Consider the following 8798-nt stretch of genomic DNA (forward strand, 5'->3'; position numbering starts at 1 on the left):
CTCTCCATGCAGTAACCTTCTTTCACATCCAAAACTTCCCTCCACCCAGATTTAAAAAAAAATCTTGTTTCCTGATTGGTCCTCTGGTCAGGTGTTTCAGGTTACTCCTTTCCAAGTGAAAGAGACATTAACCCTTAGTTATCTGTTTATTACACCATCACAGAAACTCACACACGCCCAGGCTTTGCACTCCCACACACACCTAACGCCTCTGCTCATGACAACAAGAAGAGCAAAAACTGCAAAGGACAGGGGACGAGTTGCCTCCCTGCCCGCCTAGGCCAAGGACAGAAAAGCTTCGGATGATCTACGCATAGCCCGGCAGCTCCTTGCCAAAAAGTCCGCCAGATCGGGCTTGTAGCAATTCTCCGCCAGAAGCCTTTTACACACTCTGTGCAGTCACGGTTGCCCAAAGAAATCCCAGCTCTACCAATGGGATGGACAAAAGCCCAAAACGGAAAGAAATGGAACCGCTCCCTCACACTACTCCATAAACTGAGCTCTGTGACGCCGGGGAAAGATGGACAAAGAGAGAGCAAACCACTGAAACGCACACATTGCTACAACGGGGAGCATAATAGCCCGCCGTCAGCAGCGCACACAATCGATTGAGCCTGAAGGACAAGGGACTCTCAGCCACTAAAGGGCCTTTCCTATCCCCCCACCCTACGTTAGCCCACTCCCTGCCACCAGAAACTATGTCCCCGCAGCACCTCTGCCCCATGCAAAAAAAAACGGAGACAGCTTGGGGACATAGCTACGGCCGGTCTCTGTTAAGAACAAAGGCGCCCCGCTACCAGGGTGAGAAATGCCACTTCCGAAGCCTGAGATCCATAGCTAGATGTCTACGCTGTGAGTGCAGGAGGGTGAAGAGAAAGGAACTCTGCCTATACATGCGTAAACTGTAGCCTAGGTACTTGGAAACAGGCGTGGTAGATGAAAGTAGTGGCAAGTGGTGCTTTAAATGCAGCAGACTTCCAGCGGCCAGTCTCGCACGAATGGAGGGAAACATGGCCGTGGCCAGAGTTGGCGCTCTAAAGAAGAGTGTGTAACCGAGGAAACAAAAGCCCACTCCTTCGAGCCGGAGTTGAACCAGCAATCTAAGGATTTCCAGGGGAACAAAGCCTACAGTCCTCCACTCTACCAGCTGAGCTATCGAAGGAAGACAGGAGCAAAGGGACATGAGTCACTCAAGGTGTCAGGCAGAACTGCCACTGGCACTTATGAATAATTATAGGCTTGCCTCTGCCCAGCCCTTGAAAGGAATAAGCGACACACAGCTAGCCCTTCATCCTCACGGCTGCCCCGGGGGCTGGGCAGCCGCCTAGTTTACCCTCAATTCACCCACCGGCAAGCCCGCACACAGCTACCGCTCAAAGGCTCCCTAATAGGCATGGCACGAAGACAAGGCCGCAAGGTAAGAACGGAACGCCGGGGGTGCGACGCTAGCCCTGCCTGATAGCCGGGACGCCGCATCCTCCCGCTGACCCGCAAGGGACCCGGGATTGTCTCAAGCACGCGCAGCACAATGTTGGGACCCCCGCCCTGATTCCCACTCAGAACAGGGACGGTGGTGCAATGGAAAATATGTTCAGGGCCTCCTGCCTGGCTTCAACGGGGCCTTTTAAACCACAACTTTTTCACAGTCCATTCCCCTTCCCCTTCGTCAATAATTGACACATTCCCGCTCGTACCCTTTCGCACCCGACTCGGCCTCCCACGCCTACCTCAGGAAAAACAAACGCAAAGCGACTGGTAACAGAAAAGAACTCACACACACACACACACACACACACACTCCTGAAAGAGAAGTTGCCCCTTTTGCTCCCTCGGGACAAAATGCTTACCGCCAAGCCAAGAGCGGACTGCAACGCTCCTGTCTACGCAGACATAAATGGTGCAGGGGGGTGGGGATGAGAACAGGAGAAAGAACAACAGCCTGGAGAATGCGGGTATTGATCCCACTACCTCTCACATGCTAAGCGAGCGCTCTACCATTTGAGCTAATTCCCCATGCCCACACCTGGAGACCCCCCCCCTCCGCCACACACTGTCAACTCAGCGCAAACCCCATCCAGCGATCAATTTGTGACGTTATTGATATAAACTGGGACCATATAGAACATGGGTTGCAACCAAGGTCCTGTAGTGGCACCAGATCCTATGTAAAGGGGGTCATATAAGGTGTCTAAGACCAGGTTACGGGTTACTGGTTATGATTATGCTATCTCTATGTCTGTATCATGTTGTAGTTGAAGTTATGAATATTGGCTGTATACTGTCTATATTTCAAACTTGTGCTGTGTTACTGGGAAAGATCCCAGACAACTGGGTGTTAGCTCTGCTTAGCTTGCTTGATGGCCCATTAAGGACCATCAGCTACACAATCGACCCATTGAGAGGAGGCAGATATGCCTTGTGACTCAGCAAAGTATGCAGGGACTTGCCCATGTGACTCCAAACTCCATTTTGCTATAATTTTCCACGGTAAGAACAAAGAAGTGTTCTTCCACCTGCAAGTGCCTATCTAAGGCTGATGCCTCACCTCCATCTGGTCTTCAATCCTGCTTCTTATCTCTGGAGGGACTTTGCTACAAACTGAAGCTCTACACAAAGGACTGATGACCCATCCCAGCGGGGGATGTTCTCCAGAGACTTGATTTGAACCTGCAGTTTACTCCATCACTGCTACAAGCCTGAAATAAGAACTTTGCCATTACTGTATGTAATTGATTCCATTTAACCCCTTCTAGCCCTCACCTCTATCTTATTCCCTTTATGACTAAACCTTTAGATTTTAGATTCTAAAGGACTGGCAACAGCGTGATTTGTGGGTAAAATCTGATGTGTCTATTGACCTGGGTCTGGGGCTTGGTCCTTTGGGATCGAGAGAACCTTTTTCTTTTACTGGGGTGTTGGTTTTCCTAACCATTCATCCCCAAGACGAGTGGCACTGGTGGTGATACTGGGAGACTGGAGTGTCTAAGGAAATTGCTTGTGTGACTTGTGGTTAGCCAGTGGGGTGAAACCGAAGTCATTTTTGTCTGGCTGGTTTGGTTTGCCTTAGGGGTAGAAAAACCCCAGCCTTGGGCTGTGACTGCCCTGTTTGAGCAATTGGTCCTGAATTGGCACTCTCAGTTGGGTCCCGCCAGAACCGCATCGTCACACGCTTCACACCGCAAAACAAACTACCTTTATGCTTGCACACCCCCTCGGAAAGGACCTCTGCTCAACAAGGACACCTGGCATAGCAAAGAACGCTGCTCCCCTTTCTTGCCTTTCAACCAAATGCACCTTTTCAGAGACCATCTGTCATAACATTTTTCCCAGATCTGGACCTTAGCATCCAAAATATGGGTGTTAGCATGAAAACCTCCAAGCTTAGTTACCAGCTTGGACCTGGTAAAGCTGCCACCACCCAAAAAATTAGAGTGTTTTGGGACACTCTGGTCCCCCCAACAACCTTCCCTGGGGACCCCAAGACCCAAATTCCTTGAGTCTTACAACAAAGGGAAATAAACCTTTCCCCCCCCCTTCTCCCTTCCAGGTGTTCCCTCCCTGGGTTCCTGGAGAGATACACAGAAGCAAGCTCCGTGAATCTAAACAGAGGGACTCCACCCTCCCCGTTTCCAGTCCTGGAAACACAAGTACTTCCCTTTTCACCCAGAGGGTATGCAAAGTCAGGCTTAGTAAATCTAACACAAAGAGATTTTCCCCCTGACTTCTTCCTCCCACCAATTCCCTGGTGAGTTGCAGACTTAATTCCCTGGAATTCCCACTAAAGAAAAACTCCAACAGGTCTAAAAAGAAAGCTTTATAAGAAGAAAGAAAAATACATAAAAATGGTCTCTCTGTATTAAGGTGACAAATACAGGGTCAATTGCTTAAAAGAAATATGAATAAACAGCCTTATCCACAAAGAATACAGTTTAACACATTCCAGCAACTACACCATGTAAATACAAACACCAAACAATATAAACCTACTGTCTTGTCTCTTTGTACTTACAACTGGGAAACAGAAGATTAGAAAGGCAGGAGACAGAAAAGATCACTCTCAGAGCCGAGAGGGTCAAACACAAGACAAAGAATAAAGAACTCACACCCCAAAACTTCCCTCCACCCAGATTTGAAAAAGTCTTGTTTCCTGATTGGTCCTCTGGTCAGGTGTTTCAGGTTACTGGTGTTACCCCTTTACAGGTAAAAGAACATTAACCCTTAGCTATCTGTTTATGACAGGTGCAATGAGAAGAAACTAAGGGATGTCCATATGGGCAGTCTTCCCCTCCCATCCCACCCCACCCCACCCCACCCTCACCCTCCAAGGAAGGTGGATGAGAAGGAAGGAGTACAGACATGCCTCCAGAATGGTGGAGTGGAGAAAGTACACCTGGAGACCCATTGCAGGGCACATGTTGATCTAGCATGATTTTTAGTAAGCCCTTTGACACAGTCCCACGTGACATTCTTATACACAAACAAAAGGAAGTGTGGCCTAGAGGAAATTGCTGTAAGACAGGTGCACAATTAGTTGAAAAAAATGTACTCAGAGTAATTATTGATGGTACTACACTTGGGAAGGAATATCAAATAACATCAGAACGGCCACACTGGGTCAGACCAATGGTCCATCTTGTCCAATATCCTGTCTCTGACAGTGGCCAGTGCCATATACTTCAGAAGGAATGAACAGAACAGGGCAATTATCAAATGATCCATCCTCTGTCATCCAGTCCCAGCTCCCAGTAGTCAGTTTTAGGGACACTTAGAGCATGGGGTTGCATCTGTGACCATCCTAGTTAATACCCATTGATGGACCTATCCTCCATGAACTTTATCTAATTCTTGCATGTAAGACATGGGAGGTAATTGCCCCACTCAGCACTGGTGATACCTCAGCTGTGTCCAATTCTGGGTGTCACATTTTAAGAAAGATGTGGGGAAAATGGAAAGAGTCCAGAGAAGAACCGGGAGTCTAGGCTGGCCCTCTGGAACATAAATAAGATCCTTGTGATAGATGAAGCCATCCTGCAGCCTGAATTTGGAACTAAATGGAGCATCTGTGTTTTCCGGGGTCTGGCAGATCTGGGTCTTGAAGGAATCATGAGACAGCATGATGGACATTAGATCGCTGTCACATTGACCCATTGACAAAGTTGGACGCCTTAAGCACTGTGGAGGGAACTTCCTCATCAGGCTCAAGGTGCTCCTTTTTGCTTTCCCATTTCTAGCCCATTTCTAGTTGACGGGTTACAACAAAGTCAAATCGGGATTAAAAGAGGCAAGTGGATCTAGTGCTGATTGAGGTGCCTGGCCTTCCTGAGCTACTTCAGGTTTTTATGGTCTCTGGGAACCTAGACTAGGAACTGAGATCCCACCAGGAGGTGACAGGACCCAGTGGAACTTGCATTTTTCACGTTTCGCATACAGATGTTTTTGCCGGAGTCTTTCTAAGATGCGGTGCCAAGTCAGTCACAAAGATCCTGATCATCAGAAAAAAATGAAGCTCTCATCAAGGTAAAGGACCACAAATTGGTCCGACACGTCTTGGAAGATATCACTAATGAAGTGCTGAAAGGTTGCCAAGGGGTTGCACAGGCTGAAAGTCATGACTTGATATTTGAAATGCCTATACCATCTATGGAAACCCAATACAGAGGCTTCCGGAAGGTTCCTTCTAGACTGGCTCCGCTTGTCTCCTCAGATCCAAACTAGATGATAGGCTACACAAAGATCCAGCTTAATGAAGACTCTGGCAGAGCTCACTCTTTCCATGCGCCCATAATTAAGAGGTAAGGAGTACTAGTTCTGGATTGTAACTTTATTTAATGCCTGATAGTCCACACAAGGATGCAGGGAGCCATATTTCTTAGTCACAAAGAAGATCACACCCTCAGCCAGGGACACAGAGGATAGATGAAATACTATTGTAGATTTTCCTTGCGATAGCTCTAGAGATCCTAGAGATCTGGTTCTGAGAGGGAATAGATTCGACTGAAAGGATCTCCATTCCAGACTGGACATCAGTGGGGCAGTTGTAACTGTAATGTGGTGGCAAGATGTCAGCCTGTTTGTTTTTCCCAGCAACATCTGCTAAAGCCTGATACTTGGCAGATATTCCCAAGGCAATTGGGAAAGTAGTGGAGACCCTAGCCTCTGTTTGCCAGAAACTGGGAATGAGTGACCGGGGATGGATCACTTGATGATTACCTGTTCTGTTCATTCCCTCTGGGGCACCTGGCACTGGCCACTGTCGGAAGGCAGGATACTGGGCTAGATGGACCTTTGGTCTGACCCAGTAGGGCCATTCTCATGTTCTTATGGAGACTGCCAGGGTTTCTTCCATACTAAGTCTTTTGGTCTCAGGATCCCCTGGATGACAGCTAGAGCTGCAGAGGACCTCTGGCCTCCGGCTGAGTTTCAGGAAGCAAGACAGATGGTGGTATGGCAAATTAAACTGAATCATGCCAGTCCGCTGGTGGATACATGGATTGTTGGCGATGAGCTATGGGATGATAAGAATGATTGGAGAGTGCAGTGCACAGATCAACGTGAACTGGAGAACTTCATGGTGACCTTGAAAGGTGATGACTTGTAAGGGGGCCATTTGGTTGGTGACTGGGTCCAAATAGAGGAGTGATCTGTCAATGGTCTCCATGAAGTTGGGAGGAGTCTTGCACTGAGTTGGGATATTATGCACTCGGGCCAACTCCAAATCCATGAAATTATTTGAAGCACCAGAGTCCGCTAGAGCTTCTAGGTTAACCTCCAACATAGCGGGGTGCTGAAGAAGGAGTGGGAGTTGGAGGGATGTTGGCTTTGCAATTTGCTGTTGCCAAAGTTTCAGCAGACCTATGTTGGCACTAGGCACTGGCATGAGGGGGAAGACTGGATCCCTCTATCCGGGCTGGAGTTTGCCATTTCCCAACCTGAAACACAGATCAGCTTTCACAGGGCTGCTTGACACGAAGTGTCCCAATTTACTGCAGTATAGGTATAGGCTTGATGCTTGACACTGGTTTTTCTCTGCATCGTAGAGACAGGGCTGGGCTTGGCCAATCTACTTGCGTTTGGCTGGAATGAGAGCACCGGGAGTTGGCAAACCAGATCTGGTGAAGTTGGCACAGGTCAGGAGGTTGACCTCCTTTCTAGGCGGCGTTCCATCAGGCAGCTGCCAACATTAATACTGAGCTTGATCAAGGTGTTCAGATTGGTCACTGGCTCTATTCACGCAAGCTCATCTTTGATCTCATCTTCAAGGCCAAGACAGAAGTGGTAGCATTGTGCAGTCTCATTCCATGTGGTGTCAGCCATGAGATGCCAAAACTCTGAGGCATCATTAGCAACTTGCCAGTGTCCCTGCTGCAGGGTCTGGAGCGCAGCCTCAGCTGTGCGTACATAGCTCAGGTCATCAAAAATTACTGTGATATTTTGAACCAAGGCCTTAGACTGGTTCAGGACGTTACAGAAGTGGGGAGGCCCAAGCCAATGCCGCCCCAGTCAGCTGGCTGATAAGTCCAACCTGAGACTGGTCCGTGTGGAAAGACTGCAGGCACACCAGGATTAGGAGCTGGGACTGGTTCATAAAACCAGGAAACTGGCTGTGGTCACCACCACACTTGTCCATTGGGGGAATTCTAGGTTCCGGATGGGGAAGTGTCCTGAATAACACAGGCTGTGCCTGCAACATAGCGTTCGGTACCTGCAGGGCATCTGCAGGTTCTGTAGGTGCACCAGTGGTTTCCCTAGGAATTGAAATTAGGGGAGGTGTTCGAATTTATATGGGGGGGTGTCAGGACCAATGAGATATATAAAGAGAGATGAATAAAGTAAATATTTTGTTAGTATGATGCAAATTTAACGTAAGGATAATGCAAGTTACACCAAAACATATAACAGATCTAGATTTCTAAAAACACATGAATTTTTTAAAAAAATATATTTAATTTAAATTGACTTTTGAAAAGTAAGCCATCATGGGATTAGAGAGAAGTCCTCTCAAGGATCAGTAACTGGTTAAAAGATGGGAAACAAAAGGAATAGGAATAAAGTAGGAATAAATTGTAGGAATAAAGTGGAATAAATTTAGGAATGAAGTAGGAATAAATTGTCAGTTTTCAGAATGTAGAGAGATAAATAGTGGTATTCCTGAGGGGTCAGTACTGGGACCATTACTGTTCAACATACTCATAAATGATCTGGAAAAAATGGGTAAACAGTGAGGTGGCAAAATTTGCAGATGATACAAAACTATTCAAGATAGTTAAGTCCCAGGCAGACTGGGAAGCATCACAAAGGGATCTCACAAAACTGGGTGACTGGGCAACAAACATGGCAGATGAAATTCAGTGTTGATCAATGCAAAGTGATGCACATTGGAAAACAATCTCAACTATACATACAAAATGATGGGGTCTAAATTAGCTGTTAACACTCAAGAAAGAGATCTTGGAGTCACTGTGAATAGTTCTCTGAAAACATCCACCCAACGTGCAGTGGCAGTCAATGATTCCCAACATTCTGTTTACTTTTTTAAAAAGAACAGGAGTACTCGTGGCACCTTAGAGACTAACACATTTATTTGAGCATAAGCTTTTGTGGGCTCCAACCCAGTTCATCGGATGTAGTTGTCAGGGAGAGCTCATTGAGACTTTGCTTACAAATCATCACTGGAAATTATTAGGTTGGCCAACATAATGGAAATGAATGCACTGACATTGTCATAAAAAATAACAGCTGCATAAGGAAGCTAGTCTATGTTCATACTTTTCAAATCTATTATACTCTCAGATACACGT

The 8798-nt window shown here is 47.0% G+C and overlaps 2 non-coding genes across 2 annotated transcripts; both read right to left on the reverse strand.

Annotated features, from left to right (window-relative positions):
• Positions 1-1072: 1072 nt before the first annotated feature.
• TRNAY-GUA lies at positions 1073-1162 on the reverse strand. Its single transcript is given in 2 exon segments — positions 1073-1108; positions 1126-1162. It is a non-coding gene; the product is annotated as a tRNA-Tyr (tRNA).
• A 778-nt stretch (positions 1163-1940) lies between these two features.
• Positions 1941-2013, reverse strand: TRNAA-AGC. Its single transcript has one exon. It is a non-coding gene; the product is annotated as a tRNA-Ala (tRNA).
• Between the last annotated feature and the right edge of the window lie 6785 nt (positions 2014-8798).

The sequence above is a fragment of the Gopherus evgoodei genome, unplaced genomic scaffold (genome assembly GCF_007399415.2).
Source record: "Gopherus evgoodei ecotype Sinaloan lineage unplaced genomic scaffold, rGopEvg1_v1.p scaffold_84_arrow_ctg1, whole genome shotgun sequence".
NCBI classification, from domain to species: Eukaryota; Metazoa; Chordata; order Testudines; family Testudinidae; genus Gopherus; species Gopherus evgoodei.